At 48.0% G+C, this 27,842-nt stretch overlaps 1 long non-coding RNA gene across 1 annotated transcript in view; it reads right to left on the bottom strand.

The window, feature by feature from the left end:
* The window catches only part of LOC135054720 (uncharacterized), a 94,074-nt gene extending 67,471 nt beyond the window's left edge, over positions 1-26,603 (bottom strand). The window contains exons 1-2 of the long non-coding RNA XR_010243556.1: positions 26,347-26,603; positions 25,232-25,402 (exon numbers count right to left, since the gene is read on the bottom strand). This is a non-coding gene — a long non-coding RNA (uncharacterized LOC135054720). The remainder of the gene's footprint in view (positions 1-25,231; positions 25,403-26,346) is intronic.
* Positions 26,604-27,842: the final 1,239 nt, after the last annotated feature.

Here is a 27,842-nt window from a genome sequence, read left to right as displayed (position 1 = left end):
GGTGTATTTGTGACGTCAAACCAGGAACGAAAATTACTGAGCTGGTAGCAATGGCTGAGTAAGTCTTGTCAAAGTTGGAAAAATATCAGTCTACACGTTGCCATATATTCACCTCATGTGCTTGCCCGCTGCACATGCACTTTCTCTGGCGTGCGTGCACATATTCGCAATTACGTGACGGTGCCTCTACGGGCGTGCGCTCGAGCGCATGGTATGTGCATTTACGGTAGAGTTTGTGTGCGTCTAGCGAGCGACTCAATCGCTGCTTAATAAATCCATATAGCAGGTTTTATTGGTAATGTTCCCCTTAGTGATAACTGTAAGTTTGTTTAAAGTGACTTGTTCATGGACATGGGAATAGCTCTTTTCGTGATACAAAGGGTCTGTCTAAGGTTGAACAGTGGTGTCTGGTACCTAACCGAAGAGTGTTTTAATAGCAACAATCCGGTGTTGGTTAGGTATAGATTAATCGCTCCTGCGTATAGTTATGGCCATTAGTAATTTCTGGACATATCCTATATTTGCAGTTCATTATCCATGCGGCGGGAATCCGGCGATTCCCTCCCACCTGAGCTGTTTGTAATAGTCACAGCCCACCTGTTCAAATCCACCTATGACCTTTTGTTATGATGCGAGGAGACATTCCTGTGTCCAATGAACAATGAGATTATAGGTCCCTTTGTAGTGTACTGTATGCAGTGTATATAAGATCAGCCAGCCTGGGCAGCTCTCTCTCTCTCTCTCCACAAACGGTTTTCATCTTGACTATCTTGGAGCTGGTACCAGGAGCCATGCAGCGATCATTTCCCAGTGTGTGTAAGTAATTCTCTGTAACCAACTTGTTCCCTGTTTGTATTGGCCATACTCTCTCTCTCTATGTTATCGTATAAGATTGTGACGCTATTGTGTATTTCTGTCTAGATATTCTGTTAGAATGATATGTTAGCTTGTAGTGTATGACTTGTCAACTGTTTCCCCTTTTCGATATAACTAAAAGCTTGTTAGTAAAGGTGTTGGAACCTTAGCAAGGTATCGTGTGTTCATTACATTACTGTGGGTAATAGGAGCGTCTCGATCGCTCAAGCAGCTTTAACATTAACAAGGTTAAGCAGCGTTACATCGCTGCAGTATTTCAATTCAAGGTTTACAGTATAAACTCAATCTTTCAAGTGTGTTACATACAAGGTTTACTGAGTGTCATCCTGTGATATCGCTGCTGTCTAGGTAGCCTGTGGATTCCTTCAAGTATCATGTCACCTCTGGATATCAGGTCATAATGTATTGCTGAGAGAACCCAATAAGACACACAGCCGTATGTCTCATAAGTAATCTGTTTACTGTGTTGTCTTCAGAGCATATATAAGGCACATTGTACATATCAGTCATGGTGGTCAGCTTACATTACTGTCCCCGAAGGTGGGGGCACACTCAATATAACATATGTTCTTTCCATCTTTGGTAATCAGCAAATGTGCAGTGTACAGTTCATTTTACAGCATTGGTTACATCATACACTCTCTATAGATGTTTCTCCCTACCAACAGAGTATATTCTTAACTCTGTACTTATATTGCTGTCTAAAGCTGTCCTTTACTTCATATAGATAAATATAGTACAGACAAGTTTGCTGACTGTCTCTAAGCTCAATACAGTTCATTAAATCTGTTTCATATAGTGAGGCTTATAACATATTCAGCCCTTACTTGGAACTCACTTCTTTATTCAACACAAAAACCTCCTATATGTGTATTTATCCATTTGATTATTATAACACAATATAGTAATAAAACATTAAGCTAACACCTGTGAGCGTCTGCGCCGCTCGTGTTCCCCTCGCGGTCACAGCGTCCGCTACGCTAGTAGCGTAGTAGTACGGTAGTCGGCCGCCTATAGCGTGTTCGATACCAAACGTAAAGCTGTGAGCGAGCGTGCCGCTCGTGCATCTCGATCACGGCTAAGCGTCTGCTACGCTAAGTGCGTACCCTTACGGTACCCCATACGCCAATTGCGTACTGTGTCTCTTACCCATATATAGTGAATATTATAAGGTAATCAAATCGACATTATCAGTCTGGAGCTACTCAGAAACTGCGGGGTAATCGTTACGAGAAAATTAGCAAAGCTTTCGTTAACAATTCTGCTATGCTATGATACACTCCCAGTAGGCGGCGGCTTAGCGTGTGCAATGCTGCTAAAACCAGCTAGCGAGCGAACAACTCGGAATCACCCCCATTGTTTCTGTGTAGGGTAAATACTGGCTGCTTTATTTTTACACTGTAATTTAGATTTTAGTTTGAACACACCCCACCCAAATCTAACTCTCTCCGCACATGTTATATCTGCCCCCCCCTGCACTGCACATGGGGGGTAATTCAGACCTGATCGCTTGCTAGCGTTTTTTGTACCACTGCGATCAGGTCAGAACTGCACAAGCATATGCACAACAATGCACAGGCGCGTTGCACGGGTACAATGCGGTTCGTTGCTCAGCAATGGGTTTGTGAGAAGAATCCGTTCGCACGAGCGATCGCAAGCTGATTGACAGGAAGAGGGCGTTTGTGGGTGGCAACTGACTGTTACCAGGGAATGCATGGAAAAACCCAGGCATGTTCAAGCGTTCACAGGGAGGGTTACTGATGTCAATTCCAGTCCTGGACAGGCTGAAGTGTTCGAAGCGGCTGAGGAAGTCCTGGGCTGTGCAGAGAGTGAACTAATCTGTTCTCACAGCTCTGCTACACATGCATTCGCACTCTTGCACAGCTAAAATACACTCCCCTATGGGAAGCGACTATGCGAACGCAGGACTGCAAAAAATGTCTAGCGAGTGATCAGGTCTAAATTAGGCCCATTTTTCTGACCATTAGAGAACAAATTTGCTGCTGCTATCAGGTCTGAATAAGGCCCATCGTCTGTGACAAGGGACCAAATATCTTGCAGAATGTGCAGGTTAATAGCGCATTGTACAAAAAGGTATAAAGTACACAGTGCCAGAAAAGATCTACTCAGATACGTTAGTAACTCAGTATTACACAAAAAAATTATTAATTGGTGTCCCTGCGATAAAAGTTAGTGACTCAGTGGTATATTATTGGCAGCCTTCTCTGTAAGAGATAACACATAGTGTTACAATTATGTTCAGTATAACATTAAATGAAATACACATTGGCATAAGCAGTTATGGTAATAGCCAAAGTTGTTTAGGTATACAGGCCCTCATTCCGAGTTGATCGGTCGCAAGGCGAATTTAGCAGAGTTACACACGCTAAGCCTACGCCTACTGGGAGTGTATCTTAGCTTCTTAAAATTGCGACCGAAGTATTCGCAATATTGCGATTACAAACTACTTAGCAGTTTTAGAGTAGCTCCACACTTACTCTGCCTGTGCGATCAGTTCAGTGCTTGTCGTTCCTGGTTTGACGTCATAAACACACCCAGCGTTCGCCCAACCACTCCCCCGTTTCTCCGGCCACTCCTGCGTTTTTTCCGGAAACGGTAGCGTTTTCAGCCACACGCCCATAAAACGCCGTGTTTCCGCCCAGTAACACCCATTTCCTGTCAATCACTCTACGATCGCCGGAGCGATGAAAAAGCCGTGAGTAAAAATACTATCTACATAGCAAAGATACTTGGCGCAGTCGCAGTGCGAAAATTGCGCATGCGCACTAAGCGGAATTTCACTGCGATGCGATGAAAAATACCGAGCGAACAACTCGGAATGAGGGCCACAATACATACAGATACGTCATCACTAATCCACTTCTATGCAGATTCTAAACCCACAACAAACACTAATACAGGTTGAGTATCCCTTATCCAAAATGCTTGGGACCAGAGGTATTTTGGATATGGGATTTTTCCGTATTTTGGAATAATTGCATACCATAATGAGATATCATGGTGATGGGTCCTAAATCTAAGCACAGAATGCATTTATGTTACATATACACCTTATACACACAGCCTGAAGGTAATTGTAGCTAATATTTTTTTATAACTTTGTGCATTAAACAAAGTGTGTGTACATTCACACAATTCATTTATGTTCCATATACACCTTATACACACAGCCTGAAGGTCATTTAATACAATATTTTTAATAACTTTGTGTATTAAACATAGTTCGTGTACATTGAGCCATCAAAAAACAAAGGTTTCACTATCTCACTCTCATACAAAAAAGTCCGTAATTCGGAATATTCCGTATTTCGGAATATTTGGATATGGGATACTCAACCTGTACTAGCATCAGCACATAGTCACAGACACACAGCTGTACACCAGGGGAAGGGCTGATACTAGCATTAGCACATAGTCACAGACACACGGCTGTACACCAGGGGAAGGGCTGATACTGGCATTAGCACATAGTCACAGACACACAGCTGTACACCAGGGGAAGGGCTGATACTAGCATTAGCACATAGTCACAGACACACGGCTGTACACCAGGGGAAGGGCTGATACTGGCATTAGCACATAGTCACAGACACACAGCTGTACACCAGGGGAAGGGCTGATACTGGCATTAGCACATAGTCACAGACACAGGGCTGTACACCAGGGGAAGGGCTGATACTGACATTAGCACATAGTCACAGACACACAGCTGTACACCAGGGGAAGGGCTGATACTGACATTAGCACATAGTCACAGACACACGGCTGTACTCCAGGGGAAGGGCTGATACTAACATTAGCACATAGTCACAGACACACAGCTGTACACCAGGGGAAGGGCTGATACCGGCATTAGCACATAGTCACAGACACATGGCTATACACCAGGGGAAGGGCTGATACTGGCATTAACACATAGTCACAGACACACGGCTGTACACCAGGGGAAGGGCTGATACCAGCATTAGCACATAGTCACAGACACACAGCTGTACACCAGGGGAAGTGCTGATACCGGCATTAGCACATAGTCACCAGGGCCGGTTCAAGGAAGCAGAGCACCCCGGGCAGGGAAGGGGGCGTGGCCCAATACAGGGGGCGTGGTCAGTTACGCCCCCTGTACATTGCTGAGCCCCCTGAATGCTGAATGCTGAGCGGTGCGCGATGACGTCATCGTGCACCGCACAGTAAAAGGTCCTCTCCACGTAGGGAAACTAGACGCTATGCGTCTAGTTCCCTTCGTGGAGAGGAACTTTGCTGTACGGTGCGCGATGACGTCATCGCGCACCGCTCAGCAAAGTTACTCCCCACGAAGGGAAAATAGACGCATAGCGTCTAGTTCCCTTCACAGGGGACGGCAGCGGGCAGCGGAGGCGGACGGGGGACACAGCGGGCAGCAGTGGCGGATCTTGCCACGGTGCGGCGCCCTCCGGACGGCGCCAGCGCCCTCCGGAAGGCGGCGCCCAAGGCAAAAGTCCTGCTTGCCCGTGGCAAGATCCGCTACTGATAGTCACATACACACAGCTGTACACCAGGGGAAGGGCTGATACCAGCATTAGCACATAGTCACAGACACACAGCTGTACACCAGGGGAAGGGCTGATACTAGCATTAGCACATAGTCACAGACACGCGGCTGTACACCAGGGGAAGGGCTGATACTGGCATTAGCACATAGTCACAGACACACAGCTGTACACCAGGGAAAGGGCTGATACCGGCATTAGCACATAGTCACAGACACATGGCTGTACAACAGGGGAAGGGCTGATACTGGCATTAGCACATAGTCACAGACACACAGCTGTACACCAGGGGGAGGGCTGATACTGGCATTAGCACATAGTCACAGACACATGGCTGTACACCAGGGGAAGGGCTGATACCGGCATTAGCACATAGTCACAGACACACAGCTGTACACCAGGGGAAGGGCTGATACTGGCATTAGCACATAGTCACAGACACAGGGCTGTACACCAGGGGAAGGGCTGATACTGACATTAGCACATAGTCACAGACACACAGCTGTACACCAGGGGAAGGGCTGATACTGACATTAGCACATAGTCACAGACACACAGCTGTACACCAGGGGAAGGGCTGATACTGACATTAGCACATAGTCACAGACACACGGCTGTACTCCAGGGGAAGGGCTGATACTAACATTAGCACATAGTCACAGACACACAGCTGTACACCAGGGGAAGGGCTGATACCGGCATTAGCACATAGTCACAGACACACGGCTATACACCAGGGGAAGGGCTGATACCGGCATTAACACATAGTCACAGACACACGGCTGTACACCAGGGGAAGGGCTGATACCAGCATTAGCACATAGTCACAGACACACAGCTGTACACCAGGGGAAGGGCTGATACCGGCATTAGTACACAGTCACAGACACACGGCTGTCCACCAGGGGAAAGGCTGATACTGGCATTAGCACATAGTCACAGACACGCGGCTGTACACCAGGGGAAGGGCTGATACTGGCATTAGCACATAGTCACAGACACACAGCTGTACACCAGGGAAAGGGCTGATACCGGCATTAGCACATAGTCACAGACATATGGCTGTACAACAGGGGAAGGGCTGATACTGGCATTAGCACATAGTCACAGACACACAGCTGTACACCAGGGGAAGGGCTGATACTGGCATTAGCACATAGTCACAGACACACGGCTGTACACCAGGGGAAGGGCTGATACCGGCATTAGCTCATAGTCACAGACACACGGCTGTACACCAGGGGAAGGGCTGATACTGGTATTAGCACATAGTCACAGACACACAGCTGTACACAAGGGGAAGGGCTGATACTGGCATTAGCACATAGTCACAGACACATGGCTGTACACCAGGGGAAGGGCTGATACTGACATTAGCACATAGTCACAGACACACAGCTGTACACCAGGGGAAGGGCTGATACTGACATTAGCACATAGTCACAGACACACGGCTGTACTCCAGGGGAAGGGCTGATACTAACATTAGCACATAGTCACAGACACACAGCTGTACACCAGGGGAAGGGCTGATACTGACATTAGCACATAGTCACAGACACACAGCTGTACACCAGGGGAAGGGCTGATACTGACATTAGCACATAGTCACAGACACACAGCTGTACACCAGGGGAAGGGATGATACTGACATTAGCACATAGTCACAGACACAAGGCTGTACTCCAGGGGAAGGGCTGATACTAACATTAGCACATAGTCACAGACACACAGCTGTACACAAGGGGAAGGGATGATACTGACATTAGCACAAAGTCACAGACACACGGCTGTACTCCAGGGGAAGGGCTGATACTAACATTAGCACATAGTCACAGACACACAGCTGTACACCAGGAAAAGGGCTGATACTGACATTAGCACATAGTCACAGACACACAGCTGTACACCAGGGGAAGGGCTGATACTGACATTAGCACATAGTCACAGACACACAGCTGTACACCAGGGGAAGGGCTGATACTGACATTAGCACATAGTCACAGACACACGGCTGTACTCGAGGGGAAGGGCTGATACTAACATTAGCACATAGTCACAGACACACAGCTGTACACCAGGGGAAGGGCTGATACTGACATTAGCACATAGTCACAGACACACAGCTGTATACCAGGGGAAGGGCTGATACTGGCATTAGCACATAGTCACAGACACACAGCTGTATTCCAGGGGAAGGGCTGATACTGGCATTAGCACATAGTCACAGACACACAGCTGTACACCAGGGGAAGGGCTGATACCGGCATTAGCACATTGTCAGAGACACACAGCTGTACACCAGGGGAAGGACTGATACTGGTATTAGCACATAGTCACAGACACACAGCTGTATACCAGGGGAAGGGCTGATACTGGCATTAGCACATAGTCACAGACACACAGCTGTACACCAGGGGAAGGGCTGATACCGGCATTAGCACATTGTCAGAGATGCACAGCTGTACACCAGGGGAAGGACTGATACTGGTATTAGCACATAGTCACAGACACACAGCTGTACACCAGGGGAAGGTCTGATACCGGCATTAGCACATAGTCACAGACACACAGCTGTAAACCTGGGGAAGGGCTGATACTGGCATTAGTACATAGTCACAGACACACGGCTGTACACCAGGGGAAGGGCTGATGCTTGCATTAGCACATAGTCACAGACACACGCCTGAACACCAGGGGAAGGGCTGATACTGACATTAGCACATAGTCACAGACACACAGCTGTACACCAGGGGAAGGGCTGATACTGACATTAGCACATAGTCACAGACACACGGCTGTACTCCAGGGGAAGGGCTGATACTAACATTAGCACATAGTCACAGACACACAGCTGTATACCAGGGGAAGGGCTGATACTGGCATTAGCACATAGTCACAGACACACAGCTGTACACCAGGGGAAGGGCTGATACTGGTATTAGCACATAGTCACAGACACACAGCTGTACACCAGGGGAAGGGCTGATACCGGCATTAGCACATAGTCACAGAAACACAGCTGTACACCAGGGTAAGGGCTGATACCGGCATTAACACATAGTCACAGACACACGGCTGTACACCAGGGGAAGGGCAGATACCAGCATTAGCACATAGTCACAGACACACGGCTGTACACCAGGGGAAGGGCAGATACCAGCATTAGCACATAGTCACAGACACACAGCTGTACACCAGGGGAAGGGCTGATACCGGCATTAGTACACAGTCACAGACACACGGCTGTACACCAGGGGAAGGGCTGATACTGGCATTAGTACATAGTCACAGACACACGGCTGTACACCAGGGGAAGGGCTGATGCTTGCATTAGCACATAGTCACAGACACATGGCTGTACACCAGGGGAAGGGCTGATACTGACATTAGCACATAGTTACAGACACACAGCTGTACACCAGGGGAAGGGCTGATACTGACATTAGCACATAGTCACAGACACACGGCTGTACTCCAGGGGAAGGGCTGATACTGGCATTAGCACATAGTCACAGACACACAGCTGTACACCAGGGGAAGGGCTGATACCGGCATTAGCACATTGTCAGAGACACACAGCTGTACACCAGGGGAAGGACTGATACTGGTATTAGCACATAGTCACAGACACACAGCTGTACACCAGGGGAAGGGCTGATACCGGCATTAGCACATAGTCACAGACACACAGCTGTACACCAGGGGAAGGGCTAATACTGACATTAGCACATAGTCACAGACACACAGCTGTACACCAGGGGAAGGGCTGATACTGACATTAGCACATAGTCACAGACACACAGCTGTACACAAGGGGAAGGGCTGATACTGACATTAGCACATAGTCACAGACACACGGCTGTACTCCAGGGGAAGGGCTGATACTGACATTAGCACATAGTCACAGACACACAGCTGTACACCAGGGGAAGGGCTGATACCAGCATTAGCACATAGTCACAGACACACGGCTGTACACCAAGGGAAGGGCTGATACCGGCATTAGCACATAGTCACAGACACACGGCTGTACACCAGGGGAAGGGCTGATACCGGCATTAGCACATAGTCACAGACACGCGGCTGTACACCAGGGGAAGGGCTGATACCGGCATTAGCACATAGTCACAGACACGCGGCTGTACACCAGGGGAAGGGCTGATACTGGCATTAGCACATAGTCACAGACACACAGCTGTACACCAGGGAAAGGGCTGATACCGGCATTAGCACATAGTCACAGACACATGGCTGTACAACAGGGGAAGGGCTGATACTGGCATTAGCACATAGTCACAGACACACAGCTGTACACCAGGGGAAGGGCTGATACTGGCATTAGCACATAGTCACAGACACACAGCTGTACACCAGGGGAAGGGCTGATACCAGCATTAGCACATAGTCACAGACACACGGCTGTACACCAAGGGAAGGGCTGATACCGGCATTAGCACATAGTCACAGACACACGGCTGTACACCAGGGGAAGGGCTGATACCGGCATTAGCACATAGTCACAGACACGCGGCTGTACACCAGGGGAAGGGCTGATACTGGCTTTAGCACATAGTCACAGACACACAGCTGTACACCAGGGAAAGGGCTGATACCGGCATTAGCACATAGTCACAGACACATGGCTGTACAACAGGGGAAGGGCTGATACTGGCATTAGCACATAGTCACAGACACACAGCTGTACACCAGGGGAAGGGCTGATACTGGCATTAGCACATAGTCACAGACACACGGCTGTACTCCAGGGGAAGGGCTGATACTAACATTAGCACATAGTCACAGACACACAGCTGTACACCAGGGGAAGGGCTGATACCGGCATTAGCACATAGTCACAGACACATGGCTGTACACCAGGGGAAGGGCTGATACTGACATTAGCACATAGTCACAGACACACAGCTGTACACCAGGGGAAGGGCTGATACTGACATTAGCACATAGTCACAGACACACGGCTGTACTCCAGGGGAAGGGCTGATACTAACATTAGCACATAGTCACAGACACACAGCTGTACACCAGGGGAAGGGCTGATACTGACATTAGCACATAGTCACAGACACACAGCTGTACACCAGGGGAAGGGCTGATACTGACATTAGCACATAGTCACAGACACACAGCTGTACACCAGGGGAAGGGCTGATACTGACATTAGCACATAGTCACAGACACACGGCTGTACTCCAGGGGAAGGGCTGATACTGACATTAGCACATAGTCACAGACACACAGCTGTATACCAGGGGAAGGGCTGATACTGGCATTAGCACATAGTCACAGACACACAGCTGTATTCCAGGGGAAGGGCTGATACCGGCATTAGCACATAGTCACAGACACACAGCTGTACACCAGGGGAAGGGCTGATACCGGCATTAGCACATTGTCAGAGACACACAGCTGTACACCAGGGGAAGGACTGATACTGGTATTAGCACATAGTCACAGACACACAGCTGTATACCAGGGGAAGGGCTGATACTGGCATTAGCACATAGTCACAGACACACAGCTGTACACCAGGGGAAGGGCTGATACTGGCATTAGCACATTGTCAGAGACACACAGCTGTACACCAGGGGAAGGACTGATACTGGTATTAGCACATAGTCACAGACACACAGCTGTACACCAGGGGAAGGTCTGATACCGCCATTAGCACATAGTCACAGACACACAGCTGTAAACCAGGGGAAGGGCTGATACTGGCATTAGTACATAGTCACAGACACAAGGGTGTACACCAGGGGAAGGGCTGATGCTTGCATTAGCACATAGTCACAGACACACGCCTGTACACCAGGGGAAGGGCTGATACTGACATTAGCACATAGTCACAGACACACAGCTGTACACCAGGGGAAGGGCTGATACTGACATTAGCACATAGTCACAGACACACGGCTGTACTCCAGGGGAAGGGCTGATACTAACATTAGCACATAGTCACAGACACACAGCTGTACACCAGGGGAAGGGCTGATACTGGTATTAGCACATAGTCACAGACACACAGCTGTACACCAGGGGAAGGGCTGATACCGGCATTAGCACATAGTCACAGACACACAGCTGTACACCAGGGGAAGGGCTGATACTGGCATTAACACATAGTCACAGACACACGGCTGTACACCAGGGGAAGGGCTGATACCAGCATTAGCACATAGTCACAGACACACAGCTGTACACCAGGGGAAGGGCTGATACCGGCATTAGTACACAGTCACAGACACACGGCTGTACACCAGGGGAAGGGCTGATACTGGCATTACTACATAGTCACAGACACACGGCTGTACACCAGGGGAAGGGCTGATGCTTGCATTAGCACATAGTCACAGACACATGCCTGTACACCAGGGGAAGGGCTGATACTGACATTGGCACATAGTCACAGACACACAGCTGTACACCAGGGGAAGGGCTGATACTGACATTAGCACATAGTCACAGACACGCGGCTGTACTCCAGGGGAAGGGCTGATACAAACATTAGCACATAGTCACAGACACACAGCTGTATACCAGGGGAAGGGCTGATACTGGCATTAGCACATAGTCACAGACACACAGCTGTACACCAGGGGAAGGGCTGATACCGGCATTAGCACATTGTCAGAGACACACAGCTGTACACCAGGGGAAGGACTGATACCGGCATTAGCACATTGTCAGAGACACACAGCTGTACACCAGGGGAAGGACTGATACTGGTATTAGCACATAGTCACAGACACACAGCTGTACACCAGGGGAAGGGCTGATACCGGCATTAGCACATAGTCACAGACACACAGCTGTACACCAGGGGAAGGGCTAATACTGACATTAGCACATAGTCACAGACACACAGCTGTACACCAGGGGAAGGGCTGATACTGACATTAGCACATAGTCACAGACACACAGCTGTACACCAGGGGAAGGGCTGATACCAGCATTAGCACATAGTCACAGACACACGGCTGTACACCAGGGGAAGGGCTGATACCGGCATTAGCACATAGTCACAGACACACAGCTGTACACCAGGGGAAGGGCTGATACTGACATTAGCACATAGTCACAGACACACGGCTGTACTCCAGGGGAAGGGCTGATACTAACATTAGCACATAGTCACAGACACACGGCTGTACACAAGGGGAAGGGCTGATACTGGCCTTAGCACATAGTCACAGACACACGGCTGTACACCAGGGGAAGGGCTGATACTGGCATTAGCACATAGTCACAGACACACGGCTGTACACCAGGGGAAGCGCTGATACTGGCATTAGCACATAGTCACAGACACACGGCTGTACACCAGGGGAAGGGCTGATACCGGCATTAGTACACAGTCACAGACACACGGCTGTACACCAGGGGAAGGGCTGATACTGGCATTAGCACATAGTCACACACACACAGCTGTACTCCAGAGGAAGGGCTGATACTGGCATTAGCACATAGTCACAGACATACGGCTGTACACCAGGGGAAGGGCTGATACCGGCATTAGCACATAGTCACAGAAACATTGCTGTACACCAGGGGAAGGGCTGATACTGACATTAGCACATAGTCACAGACACACAGCTGTACACCAGGGGAAGGGCTGATACTGACATTAGCACATAGTCACAGACACACGGCTGTACTCTAGGGGAAGGGCTGATACTGACATTAGCACATAGTCACAGACACACAGCTGTACACCAGGGGAAGGGATGATACTGACATTAGCACATAGTCACAGACACACGGCTGTACTCCAGGGGAAGGGCTGATACTAACATTAGCACATAGTCACAGACACACAGCTGTACACCAGGGGAAGGGATGATACTTACATTAGCACATAGTCACAGACACACGGCTGTACTCCAGGGGAAGGGCTGATACTAACATTAGCACATAGTCACAGACACACAGCTGTACACCAGGAAAAGGGCTGATACTGACATTAGCACATAGTCACAGACACACAGCTGTACACCAGGGGAAGGGCTGATACTGACATTAGCACATAGTCACAGACACACAGCTGTACACCAGGGGAAGGGCTGATACTGACATTAGCACATAGTCACAGACACACGGCTGTACTCCAGGGGAAGGGCTGATACTAACATTAGCACATAGTCACAGACACACAGCTGTACACCAGGGGAAGGGCTGATACTGACATTAGCACATAGTCACAGACACACAGCTGTATACCAGGGGAAGGGCTGATACTGGCATTAGCACATAGTCACAGACACACAGCTGTATACCAGGGGAAGGGCTGATACTGGCATTAGCACATAGTCACAGACACACAGCTGTACACCAGGGGAAGGGCTGATACCGGCATTAGCACATTGTCAGAGACACACAGCTGTACACCAGGGGAAGGACTGATACTGGTATTAGCACATAGTCAGACACACAGCTGTACACCAGGGGAAGGTCTGATACCGGCATTAGCACATAGTCACAGACACACAGCTGTAAACCAGGGGAAGGGCTGATACTGGCATTAGTACATAGTCACAGACACAAGGGTGTACACCAGGGGAAGGGCTGATGCTTGCATTAGCACATAGTCACAGACACACGCCTGTAGACCAGGGGAAGGGCTGATACTGACATTAGCACATAGTCACAGACACACAGCTGTACACCAGGGGAAGGGCTGATACCGGCATTAGCACATAGTCACAGACACACGGCTGTACACCAGGGGAAGGGCTGATACCGGCATTAGCACATAGTCACAGACACACAGCTGTACACCAGGGGAAGGGCTGATACTGACATTAGCACATAGTCACAGACACACGGCTGTACTCCAGGGGAAGGGCTGATACTAACATTAGCACATAGTCACAGACACACGGCTGTACACCAGGGGAAGGGCTGATACTGGCCTTAGCACATAGTCACAGACACACGGCTGTACACCAGGGGAAGGGCTGATACTGGCATTAGCACATAGTCACAGACACACGGCTGTACACCAGGGGAAGCGCTGATACTGGCATTAGCACATAGTCACAGACACACGGCTGTACACCAGGGGAAGGGCTGATACCGGCATTAGTACACAGTCACAGACACACGGCTGTACACCAGGGGAAGGGCTGATACTGGCATTAGCACATAGTCACACACACACAGCTGTACTCCAGAGGAAGGGCTGATACTGGCATTAGCACATAGTCACAGACACATGGCTGTACACCAGGGGAAGGGCTGATACTGACATTAGCACATAGTCACAGACACATGGCTGTACACCAGGGGAAGGGCTGATACTGACATTAGCACATAGTCACAGACACACAGCTGTACACCAGGGGAAGGGCTGATACTGACATTAGCACATAGTCACAGACACACGGCTGTACTCTAGGGGAAGGGCTGATACTAACATTAGCACATAGTCACAGACACACAGCTGTACACCAGGGGAAGGGCTGATACTGACATTAGCACATAGTCACAGACACACAGCTGTACACCAGGGGAAGGGCTGATACTGACATTAGCACATAGTCACAGACACACAGCTGTACACCAGGGGAAGGGCTGATACTGACATTAGCACATAGTCACAGACACAGGGCTGTACTCCAGGGGAAGGGCTGATACTAACATTAGCACATAGTCACAGACACACGGCTGTACACCAGGGGAAGGGCTGATACTGGCCTTAGCACATAGTCACAGACACACGGCTGTACACCAGGGGAAGGGCTGATACTGGCATTAGCACATAGTCACAGACACACGGCTGTACACCAGGGGAAGGGCTGATACTGGCATTAGCACATAGTCACAGACACACGGCTGTACACCAGGGGAAGGGCTGATACCGGCATTAGCACATAGTCACAGACACATGGCTGTACACCAGGGGAATGGCTGATACTGGCATTAACACATAGTCACAGACACACGGCTGTACACCAGGGGAAGGGCTGATACTGGCATTAGCACATAGTCACAGACACACGGCTGTACACCAGGGGAAGGGCTGATACCAGCATTAGTACACAGTCACACACACACAGCTGTACTCCAGAGGAAGGGCTGATACTGGCATTAGCACATAGTCACAGACACACGGCAATACACCAGGGGAAGGGCTGATATTAGCATTAGCACATAGTCACAGACACACGGCTGTACACCAGGGGAAGGGCTGATACTAGCATTAGCACATAGTCACAGACACATGGCTGTATTCCAGGGGAAGGGCTGATACCGGCATTAGTACACAGTCACAGACACACGGCTGTACACCAGGGGAAGGGCTGATACTGGCATTAGCACATAGTCACAGACACACGGCTGTACACCAGAGGAAGGGCTGATACTGGCATTAGGACATAGTCACAGACACGCGGCTGTACACCAGGAGAAGGGCTGATACTGGCATTAGCACATACAGTGGGATGTAACTATTAATATACATCGCCGTCCATCTTAGCCCAAAGTCACAATGCTAATCGCATATGTACTTACATATGTGATTAGCATTGTGGAGGATAGCTCTTCCGATAAAAGCTGTCCTCCTTAATCCCCAGCGGCAGCCTGACTTCGGAAATTAGGCCCTGGGAGTCAGTCTGTGCATGCGCAGGGTGTCAGGGGGGTGGGCACGGACCATGATGGGAGGGATCCGATTGGATCCCTCATGAAGCGCTGTGGAGAGAAGTCCATAGGCTTCTAAGGGTATCACTAGCAAAAGCTGGCGAACCCCTCCGCTGCACTGACCCAGCGGCTGGGGCATAGTACATTCCGAAAATGTTAACTGTATTTTCCGTTTAGTACATCATGCCCATAGTCACAGACACACGCCTGTACACCACGGGAAGGGCTGATACTGGTATTAGCATATAGACGCAGATGTTCCTATGGCAACAGAAGCTAAAGTGGTCGCTACAGCATCAGCCAATTTATTATAATCCCTTTCCTTCATTTACACTCCTATATACTGCTCGGTATATCTAACACTAATCATGAGAGTGAGGGGACATGTCGGGTCAGTATCTAGCACAGTCTTGTTATGGGGAACTTCTCCACTTCTCCATCTCCCCCACTACCCTGGGCAGTAAATAATGGTGATACCAGGTATACTAGAAATGAGACATCAACATAGAATAGCAAGAGTCATCAGATACAGGGGGAGGTGTAGCAAGCCGTGGAGACAGATAAAGTATAGGAGATGCCCAAAGATTCTAATTGCAACTTATCCACTTTATCTCTCTCAAAGGCTTGATACATCTCCCTTACCATCCAATAAAAAGTCTAGTGCTTAGGCTTACAGAATATTCTGCAGAGGTCAGGGGCTGGCACCAGAGACACCTGGCTCACAGTATTGTGTGAATTACCAGAACATGATCAACCAATAGGCTGATCAGGCTGCAGCCTGAAGCACAGGATCCTGGGGGACGCGGTGGGTGTGGACGTGCGTCTTCATGTCACACACCAATGCCGTTACTGTCCGCGCTTCCAGAGCTGCTAAAGGTTACCTTCCCCACCCCCGCCCATGCTCCCAGAGCCACTGGCCCAACGCCCACTGCAGCCTGCAGATGTTGGCTGCCCAGGAAAGGATTGGCCTCGGGCGTAAGACTCCCCAACTACCAGCTCCACCAGCATTTTGTTGTAGAAGCTCTGTACATGACATACTGTCGCTAATTAGATACATTTGATAAGCACTTGTATATGATTGGATTAATGTACCGAGCAATATAAATGTGCAAGTCAAGAGTACATTAACCAGTGGTGCAGTGTTTGACTGATATGAGCAGAGGAGAGAGATAATGTGTTCCATTGGAAGTGTATTTCCTAGCAGGTGCACCTTTGACAAATCTCACTGAGAGTAAAGTCAGCAGCTGATTTTCAGCACGAAGGTCACCTAACTTCTATAGATAATGACAGGCCATCTGTTGGATTTAGTGTCACCTGTGAGCATATTCAGTCTTGCAGTTATATCCATGTTAGATGCAAGCCTGGCAACAGAAGGGTACAAAGGGTACACCCATCCCGGGCCCCGAGGTACAGAGGGGCCCCAAGATTCAAAGGAGGCACAAACTCGGGCAGCGGTGCCTTAATTTAATTTACATGCTTGCTGCACAATCCGTCCCTCTGTCTGATGTCCGTGCAACTTGCCTTAAAAACCAACAAGGAAGCCGGCCAGAGTAATCATCCCCTGCTCCCAGCAGCGACCTCCTGACTACTCCTGTCCGCTGGCAGAGACTGCATGCAGAGCCGGGAAGTTAGAGGAGTGAGGACCATGGCTGTCTATTCCTAGGGGCTTAATAGGCATATGCTCAGTGGCCCCACGATTCTAAGGGCCCAGGCCAGCAGCAAAAATCCCCCTCCCCAAACTCCTTGTTGGAGATTGCAACCGCAGCCAATAGTACAGCTCTCGCCTCCCCCATCAGGCTGGACATTGCCACGGCAGTCCTAGCATTTAATAGAGCCTATACCTGTAAGCCTTACAGCCACAGCAAGTACAAACAATCTGGGATGGGTTGGGCACAGAGCCAGGTAATTCCCAGGTGAGCAGAGCATTGATCCTTTAAAGCCATGCTTCTTTTGTGAGGAGGCAGGGCTTGGCGGGCCATGATCGTGAGGGGGAAGTGGGGGTGGACCCAGCCCAAAGGTGGAAGACTCAATATTACTCCCCAGCTACCCAGCCTGACTCCGCTTCTCCTTTGGGTGTCGTTGACACTGGGCTATAAGACAGCATGGTGAGGTCTCATACCTAGGAAGCACAACAGCCTGAGCCAGCAAGCAAGACACCCGCGGCCAACCTGTAAAAAGCACTACTGAGTGAAGACAGGAGTAGATAGAGAGTAGGCAAATGACAAGAGAAAGGATGGGGGGGGAGCATGGAGACTGAGTCTATGGAATCATATGGGATCCCAGTGGTCGTAATACTGATGCCGGGATCCGGCTATAGGAAAGACTGACAGGGGTGAGTAAGGGGTGTTCTCCACTCTACTCACACCTGAATCCCCCTTTCCTGAGGCCTAACCATAACCTCCACCTTTATGCCTAACCCTATCCCCCACGCAGAGGTGCCTAATCTTAACCTCCGTCCCCACTGCCTAAACCTAACCCTCCCTCCCCCACAGCCTAACCTCCCCAGGGGTACCTAACTCTAACCCACCCCACAGCCTAACCCTAAGCTTCCTCCCCCCTGCAGCCTAACCCTAACCCCCTCATCTGACACCTAAATCTAAGCCCCCTCCTGCCAGGTAAACCTAAGAGTGCAGGTAAATCTATGGTTGGGATTCCATCTGTCGGAATGCTGGCGTCATTCTCCTGGCCCATTCGGAGTTTTTGCATCAGGATTCTGAATGGTGTCGGGATCCCGGCATCTGTATTTCAACTGCCAGGATCATCTCGGGAATTTACTAAGCACAAATCTCGGCAATGTTGGGGCTATTCGTAATGGTTTTCACTGCAGAGGGCAGAAATACGAGTGAATAGAACATTCTATGTTTCTATCAGAGAAGGGAAAGGGGGGACATGATAGAAACTTTCAAATATATCAAGGGTTTTAACAAAGTCCAGGAGGGAAACATTCTCCAAATGAAGAGAAGCAATAGGACACGAGGACATGCACTGAGACTGGAGGGGGGGAGGTTCAGGGGAAATTTGCGGAAAAATTATTTCACAGAAAAGGTAGTGGACAAGTGGAATAGCCTCCCATCGGAGGTGGATAGAGGCTACGACTGTAGAGCAATTTAAACATGCATGGGATAGACATAAGGATATCCTTACAAAGAAATAAGGATCAAATAAGGTTAGTGATAAAAAAAAGAATATAAAAAAAATAAAAAAATAAGGGGCAGACTAGATGGGCCAAGTGGTTCTTATCTGCCGACAAATTCTATGTTTCTATGTTTCTATTGGTCAAACGTGGCTGTTTGTTCATACAACACGGTGATTTATTATTCATTTGTATTTTGGTGTTTGTCAGTGAATGTTCAATTGTGGTCGTATTTTTGTGCAAATCGTAAAAAAAGCAGCAAATAAATAGACCTGCTTTTTCCTGGCGTGTTTAGATAGTCATGCACGGATCAGTGAGATCCGTGCATGCTTATCTGTGGGAAAGGGTATGTTTTCCTTAAAAATGTAAAATAAAAATTGCGTGGGGTCCCCCTTCCTAAGCATAACCAGCCTCAGGTTCTTTGAGCCGGCCCTGGTTGTAAAAATACAGGGGCAAAATTGCGTAGGGTCCCCCCATATTTATACAACCAGCACCGGGCTCTGCATCCAGTCCTGGTTCAAAAAATACAGGGGACAAAAGATGTAGGGGTCTCCTGTATTTTTTAAACCAGTACTGGGCTCCACTAGCCAGCCAGAGAGATAATGCTACATAGGCACCCAAGGACCAGGGGTGAAGCCAGAGGCTGTGTCCCCCCCCCCCCCCTATTCCTGGGTAGTGGATGGGGGCTGATAGCCTTTGTGTAAATAAAATAATATTGTTTTTGTGAGGTAGACCTACAAGTCCCAGCAAGCCTCCCCCGCAAGCTGATACTTGGAGAACCACAAGTACCAGCATGCGGGGAAATAATGGGCCCACTGGTACCTGTAGTTCTATCACAAAAAATACCCCAAAAATCACAACATACACACCGTGAAAGTAAAGCCTTATTTTACATAAATGCACACTTACACACTCACATACTTTCCTATTGTCCCACGTAGCCCCTCGGTCCCCTTATCCAGTAGAATCCACGTGGTACCTGTCAAATAAAAATTATACTACAATCCTGTGTAGATCTTTCCTCTTCTTCTCCAACGTAATCCACGGACTTGAATAAAAAATAAAAAAACGGAAACCCGATCCACGCAACTAAAGAGGTTCCATGTTCATACATGGACCCCTCCCCCCCCCCGTGACTTCTGTCACTGAAGGTCCCATCAGTCAATCAGGATGCATCATGTAATGGCACCCTCCTGATTGGCTGTGCGCTCCTAGCCTGTTAATCAGGAGGAGCACACTGGCTAGAATGGAGGAGAGCACTCCTCCATTCTAACCAATGATGGGAACTTTGTGGTCTGCGGTTAACCGCAAAGTTAATTTGGGTCACCCACAAGAGGACCGAGAGGCTACGTGGGATAATAGGTAAGTATGTGTGTGTAAGTGTTCCTGGAAGGGGGGACCTCTTGATTTAAGGGGTCCCCACTCCTCCAGGGAACCCCGGCCAGGGGTGACTAGTTGGGGGGAGGTAATGCCACCGCCGCAGGGACCTATATAAAAGTGTCCCCCGGCTGTGGCATTAACTCTCTGGCTAGTGGAGCCCAGTGCTGGTTTAAAAAATACGGGGGACCCCTACATCGTTTGTCCCCCGTATTTTTTGAACCAGGACCAGATGTAGAGCCCGGTGCAGGTTGTATAAATATGGGGGGACCCTACACAATGTTTCCCCTATATTTTTACAACCAGGACCGGCTCAAAGAGCCCAAGGCTGGTTATACATAGGAGGGGGGGCCCCACGCAATTTTTTTCTTTGATTTTTAACTATTTAAACACTTCTCATAATGTACACAATGAAGCCCTGCACAGATCTCACTGATCCGGCCAGACTTCATTGTGTTATGTCAGGCAGTGTTTTTACTAGTCACTCCTATAAAACACTGCCCGACAATACGAATCACATCGACATTGGAAAATACGAAAATAGAAAACTCGACAGCTTAGTAAATTACCGTATATGGGCCCTCATTCCGAGTTGTTCGCTCGGTATTTTTCATTGCATCGCAATGAAAATCCGCTTAGTACGCATGCGCAATGTTCGCATTGCGACTGCGCCAAGTAACTTTGCTATGTAGAAAGTAATTTTACTCACGGCTTTTTCATCGCTCCGGCGATCGTAATGTGATTGACAGGAAATGGGTGTTACTGGGCGGAAACACGGCGTTTCAGGGGCGTGTGGCTGAAAACGCTACCGTTTCCGGAAAAAACGCAGGAGTGGCCGGAGAAACGGTGGGAGTGCCTGGGCGAACGCTGGGTGTGTTTGTGACGTCAACCAGGAACGACAAGCACTGAACTGATCGCACAGGCAGAGTAAGTCTGAAGCTACTCTGAAACTGCTAAGTAGTTAGTAATCGCAATATTGCGAATACATCGGTCGCAATTTTAAGAAGCTAAGATTCACTCCCAGTAGGCGGCGGCTTAGCGTGTGTAACTCTGCTAAATTCACCTTGCGACCGATCAACTCGGAATGAGGGCCATGGGTGGTTATTCTGAGTTGATCGCAGCCAGCAACTTTTTGCTGCTGCTGCGATCAATAGTCCACGCCTATGTGGGAGTGTATTTTAGCTTGTGCAGCACTGCTAAGCTAAAAAATTTCACACAAAACTAGTTTTCGGCGACCCTCCCATATTGCTTTGGTGTGCAGCGGGAAAAGGGGTGTGGTCTCACAAGTAAGGGGCATGACCACACAATAGTACCCCCATTTAAAATTATGCCACAATATAGCACTATCTTATTAATCTTATATGTAATGCTCCACCCATAGTAGTAGCGTCCTTATATGTAATGCACCCCAGTAGTAGTAGCGTCCTTATACATAATGCACCCACAGTAGTAGTAGCATCCTTATACATAATGCACCCACAGTAGTAGTAGCATCCTTATATATAATGCACCCACAGTAGTAGTAGCGTCCTTATACATAATGCACCCACAGTAGTAGTAGCATCCTTATACATAATGCACCCACAGTAGTAGTAGCATCCTTATACATAATGCACCCACAGTAGTAGTAGCGTCCTTATACGTAGTGCACCCCCCAGTAGTAGAAGCGTGCTTATACGTATTCCCCCCATAGTAATTGTACCGTCCTTATACATAATGCGCCCCAGTAGTAGTAGCATCCTTATACATAATGCCCCCCAGGAGTAGTAGCATCCTTATATGTAATGACCCCCTCAAGTAGTAGTAGCATCCTTATATGTAATGACCCCCCCAGTAGTAGTAACATCCTTATACGTAATGACCCCCAGTATTAGTAGCATATTATATGTAATGCCCCTCCAGTAATAGTAGCGTCCTTATACGTAGATATGTATATATGTATTATATGTAATGCCCCCCTGTAATAGTAGCATCCTTATACGTATTGCCCCCCCCCCCTGTAGTAGTAGCGTCCTTACATGTAATGGCCCCCACACACACACTTCACACACATATACACACACCACCACACACACACACACACACACACACACACACACACAGACACACACAAACACATTTCTCTCTCACCCTCCACTTACCAAGTCTGGCTGGCCGTCACTGCAATGCTTACTTTCCCACTGTATCTATCCCATGTAGCTCTGCCCCTCATGCCATCGTAGGTCCGCCCCCTTTTCAGGACACACACTGCACACAGCCCGCGGTCACAGGTGATTGGGGGGTGGGGTGGGCCTTTCATGCTGCTGGCGCCACTGCCTGTCATACAGTGACAGGAACAGCAGCCGGCAGCAGCAGCAGGGGGGACAGGATGGTGCAACAGGGAAGGGATGCAGAGCGGGGTGGGGGGGCACCTCTTCGTCCCAGCGCCTCCCTGCACTGCATCCCTTCGCTGAGCGGGTAGTGCCGGGCCTGGCCCTGGACATACTTACCCCGTGTGATGGATCTAGCGATGATGGGCTCGGCTTTGACGTCACTCCTCCGCCCACCGTTGTCCTGTGTTTTACTCACCACTCCCCGAAAACGTCTCCAAACGGTCCGGATCTGCCCATCCATGCCTCCTTCCTGTCAATCTTCTTAGCAGTTGCCGCTGCGACCACTTCTGTCGGTAGCCGCGACATAACCTGGCGACCCCTGACGCTGGGCAACGTCGCGCACGCGCACTGCACCCGCCGCGCATGCGCATTCTGCACCCGTTCACACCGCAGCAAAAAAACACTGCGTGCGAACAGGTCTGAATGACCCCCATGGATTCATAAAGTTGCTGTAAAATACGTCCGATAAAATTCAAGATCAAACTCTCTACAATTCGGCACAAACACGGATATTAGTAAATAAACCCCCAGCTGTGCTGTATAGCAGGATCTCGGGAGTTTGTCTTTCCCTGCAGAAAATAAGTTCATCAGACATGTAGGAATTCCAGAGTTTTTGAGTCCCCTTTCTTTTGAAATCTGCTGAATCCTTTAAAGTGGTAATTAAGGAGAGTTTGCATATTGTATGCTGAAAGACTATGAACATGTGAAATGTGATTTTGTATTATTGTTTTTTCCTCAGAAGTTAAAAAGGAGACTAATGTAACAATGGGGTTAATTCTGAGTTGATCGCAGCAAGATCTTTGTTAGCAATTGGGCAAAACCATGTGCACTGCAGGGGAGGCAGATATAACATGTGCAGAGAGAGTTAGATTTGGGTGTGGTGAGTTCAATCTGCAATCTAAATTGCAGTGTAAAAATAAAGCAGCCAGTATTTACCCTGCACAGAAAAAAATAACCCACCCAAATCTAACTCTCTCTGCAAATAATATATATCTGCCCCCCCTGCAGTGCACATGGGTTTGCCCAATTGCTAAAAAATGTCCTGCTGCGATCAACTTGGAATTACTCCCAATGTTTCTTTGTGGAGTATAGAAGTATACATTTTATGCATAAAGAAAGAAACAACTGGAGAACAGAGTTTTCTCAAAAATAATTTATTGTGACTATCCTTTGGAGTTTTAAAAACATGATAGAAGTACTGTAAGTATTGTTTACCGGGTTGTGACTGCTAATGGGAAAGGGACCGAGCATGGGTCGCAGCAGGGGGCAGCTCCCGTGTCAGGCTCCCAGCTGCGACCCGTGCTCGTAGGTGGAAAAGGGGTATAAGTTTGTGTTCTTTTTATGACCAATGACGAATATCTTGAGTGAGTGCAAGTGGTGCCAGTGCTATGGGGCACAGATGCTTAGGGGAGCCTGGATCAGGTTATAGAGTTGCATCCCAATTTCCCAGATTTGTCTGCTAAGCAATTAAGGACCTTATTTAGCAACAGTTGCAGTTTTGCAAAATTAGCAAAGCTGCAATTGCTTGTAATTTTATGCTGGGGCCCGCCCAGCACCGGACAAGAGCACCCAGCACCGGAAAAGACCGCCTAGCACAGGACAAGGCTGCACAGGACAAGGCTGCCCAGCACAGGTCAGGGATGTTCAGCACCGGACAAGGCCACCCAGCACAGGACAAGGCTGCCCAGCACCGGACAAGGCCGCACAGCACAGGACAAGGCTGCCCAGCACAGGACAAGGACGCCCAGCACAGGACAAGGCCACTCAGCACAGGACAAGGCTGCCCAGCACCGGACAAGGCCGCCCAGCACCGGACAAGGCCGCCCAGCACTGGACAAGGCCTCCCAGCACAGGACAAGGCCACCCAGCACAGGACAAGGCCACCCAGCACAGGACAAGGCCACCCAGCACAGGACAAGGCCGCCCAGCACAGGACAAGGCCGCCCAGCACAGGACAAGGCTGCACATGCTCATGCTAGTTTAAAAAAAATACAATTTGTATCAGCAAACAATATTTAATTCTGTGGTAAATTTGGTGGTGGGGGATGGGAGGACTGTATTAGCCTAGGGAGGCTGGACCCTTAATCATGCCCTGTGAACTACACACCCCACACTCAGGGAGGATACACCACTAACACCAGTTACAAAATAGCAAATAGCTCCTGATATTTATACTTTGATGACCTAAAAAGGAAATAAGTAATTTTCTGTGATTTTGTCTCATGTGCCCCATGTCTGTACTGAGATGAGAAATATATTACTGTGCTTACCTCAGATCCTGCAGGGCACAGACCGGGTGTCTCAGTCCATCACACAGAATCTTTATTCCAGAGTCCCCCAGATCATTACATGACAGGTCCAGTCTGGTCAAAGAGCAGTTTGTAGTAATAACAGAGCGGAGATCATCACAGCAGGAGGAGGTCAGACCACAGTACAGTAACCTGATGAGGAATGAGGCATCTGCATTAGGTCATTTCTCATTGTCGTAAACCTCTGAGCATTAATTCAGAACTCAGATGAAAAAAAATCAAAACATGTAGATTATATGTGTATATCAGTGACATGCGGTGAAGTGAATGGCTGTGGTGGCACACATGGGGATAGGTCTGAGTGCTGGTAGCCTGTCTCACCCCCTCCTCACTGTAACTCCACCCTTACTACGCTAAGCTCAGCGGTGCAAGTATGCAGGTATGCACGGGTACACAGTACCCATAAGACTTTGTCAGCAGGTAGTACCACCTGCCACACACTTTGCCATTACCACAATTCTAATGTGCCACAAAGCAACAAAACCATGGTGCTTGGCAGCATGACTGCTTCTCCCACTTTGTCAGGGAAACTGGGAGTGCAATAGTGGCTGTATTTTCCTGTTATAATGGAGGCATTACTATATATTGTTATTAAATTGGGGGCATTACTATATATTTCTATTATACTGGAGGTATCACTATATATTTCTATTATACTGGAGGCATTACTATATATTTTTAGCCTTACCTTCAGATTCCCCCCAAAAAGGGTAATGTCATGTGTACACACCCAGTAGCAGCAAATGTCCATGCCCCCTCACAACACATGACCACACCCTTTTTTTGGCACTTAGTACCACTAAGAAAATATTTTATTATTGCACCACTGACTAAGGTTCAGTGATTCTCCTACGTGCATCCCTGTGTCTCCTCTAATTATCAAATAACCAGTGAATAATATATATAAATATATATAAGAACAATCACTAGACGTGAACTAGTGGTATATTGTAATAACTCAGCTTATTGGGGTGAAAAGTTCCGTGATTCACTTGTTAGATAGTTGATAAATACCAGGTGTGTTGGTAGGATCCTAATGAATTAAAAGTCCCTCAGTTGAAATTGATATTCAATACCTTTCCAAAATGGGCTGGTAAGAGCCGAGCGTCCTCGGCTTCAATGTCCTGCAATGCCCATATACGCTGTGCAGCGGAAAGGAATGGACCGTCTCTCTCACAACCCGGTCGTGGCGGCGTGTGCGCTGAAGCCGCTGATGTCGGATGCTGTAGACGGAGGGTGCAGCGGGGACCAAGGAACACCTGGAAGATTTCACCTGAGCTGAGTGTGGATAGGGGCAGGTCCTTACGCGTTTCGTCACGTTCACGTGACTTTCTCAAAGGTAGATACCTGCCTCCTAGGTCATCCGGTATTTAAAGGCTGAGTTGATTAGTGTGGACAGGTGAATGTCATCAGCAATGTTAAAAGCAATAAAAATGCATAAAACGAAGGCTCTCATGTACTAACACATAACATTATATATAGTTGGCAGAAATGACTAGAGAAAGATACATTTATAATAGACTTATTGGTGTCAGAGAAAGGTGTAAATTTAATGTGGTTATACTTTATATTGTAGTAAATAGTAAGCCATTGCAGATCATGGTTTCAGTTCAGGTGTCATGACAGGTGTATTGATTCACCACAAATTAGATCACCTAATCGCTTTACCTATAATGAGTAGCAGACATTTAACACAAGGTTCACTGGACAAATGTTATTATCCGTGTATATACTAGTGGTGCCGTTTTAGGTTAAGAGAAGTTTAATCAAAGGGAAAAAAAGTATATCTATTTATATAAATCACCTCTGCATAAAAAATCGGACCAAGAGGGAAAACTTTTTAAATGTTGGTATAGACATGATTCGAACTCTAGGATTCAAAACTAATGCTGGTCTGTCCTCTAACCTGATGCGCCACTGAGTCTGATGATTATATAGAGGACAGACTGAGAGATAAACACAGTAATTAGCTTGTTTCAATATATTGTAACAAGGGTAAGAGTAGTCTAACAAATGGATATCTCATATAGAAGGACATATTCCTAATTCTATAGATGAATCTGATTAGTGATTAGAACATCCTTTGTATGCAACATCGTTATTAGATATAGTAAAAATATCTTCTTTGTTGTGTTATGATAAAACTAAAAAATAAAAGATAAATAAAACAAAAGAAAAAGGAAAAAATATATAAACATATAAACAAAAAATGGGAAAAAAAGAAGAACAGTCCTACATATGATGATGATAATGTATTGCAGATGGACTTCCTTCATCAACCTCTAGATATTTCAGGGAATCATCACCAGACAGATGATACCAAAGTGTGTATTCATAATACAGATGTTTTATTTCATGTAAATATGCACTATAGGGTTGGGAAAGGGAGGGGGGAGGGGGGGGGAGATAGTTTCTATACTTGGAATTATTGGACAATCTGCACAGATGTTACTCAGATGTGATATAAGGAGAGTCGGAATAGAAATGAATTTTCATGAAAGATCAAATTCTATACTTTCATTGAGCCCTTCCGGTGTAAGTGTTCTTAATTTATGTATCCAATAATTTTCCC

The sequence above is a fragment of the Pseudophryne corroboree genome, chromosome 3, assembly GCF_028390025.1.
Source record: "Pseudophryne corroboree isolate aPseCor3 chromosome 3, aPseCor3.hap2, whole genome shotgun sequence".
Classification (NCBI taxonomy): Eukaryota; Metazoa; Chordata; class Amphibia; order Anura; family Myobatrachidae; genus Pseudophryne; species Pseudophryne corroboree.
Note: the sequence above shows the minus strand (reverse complement) of the source record. Positions and strands in the feature narration are given on the sequence as shown.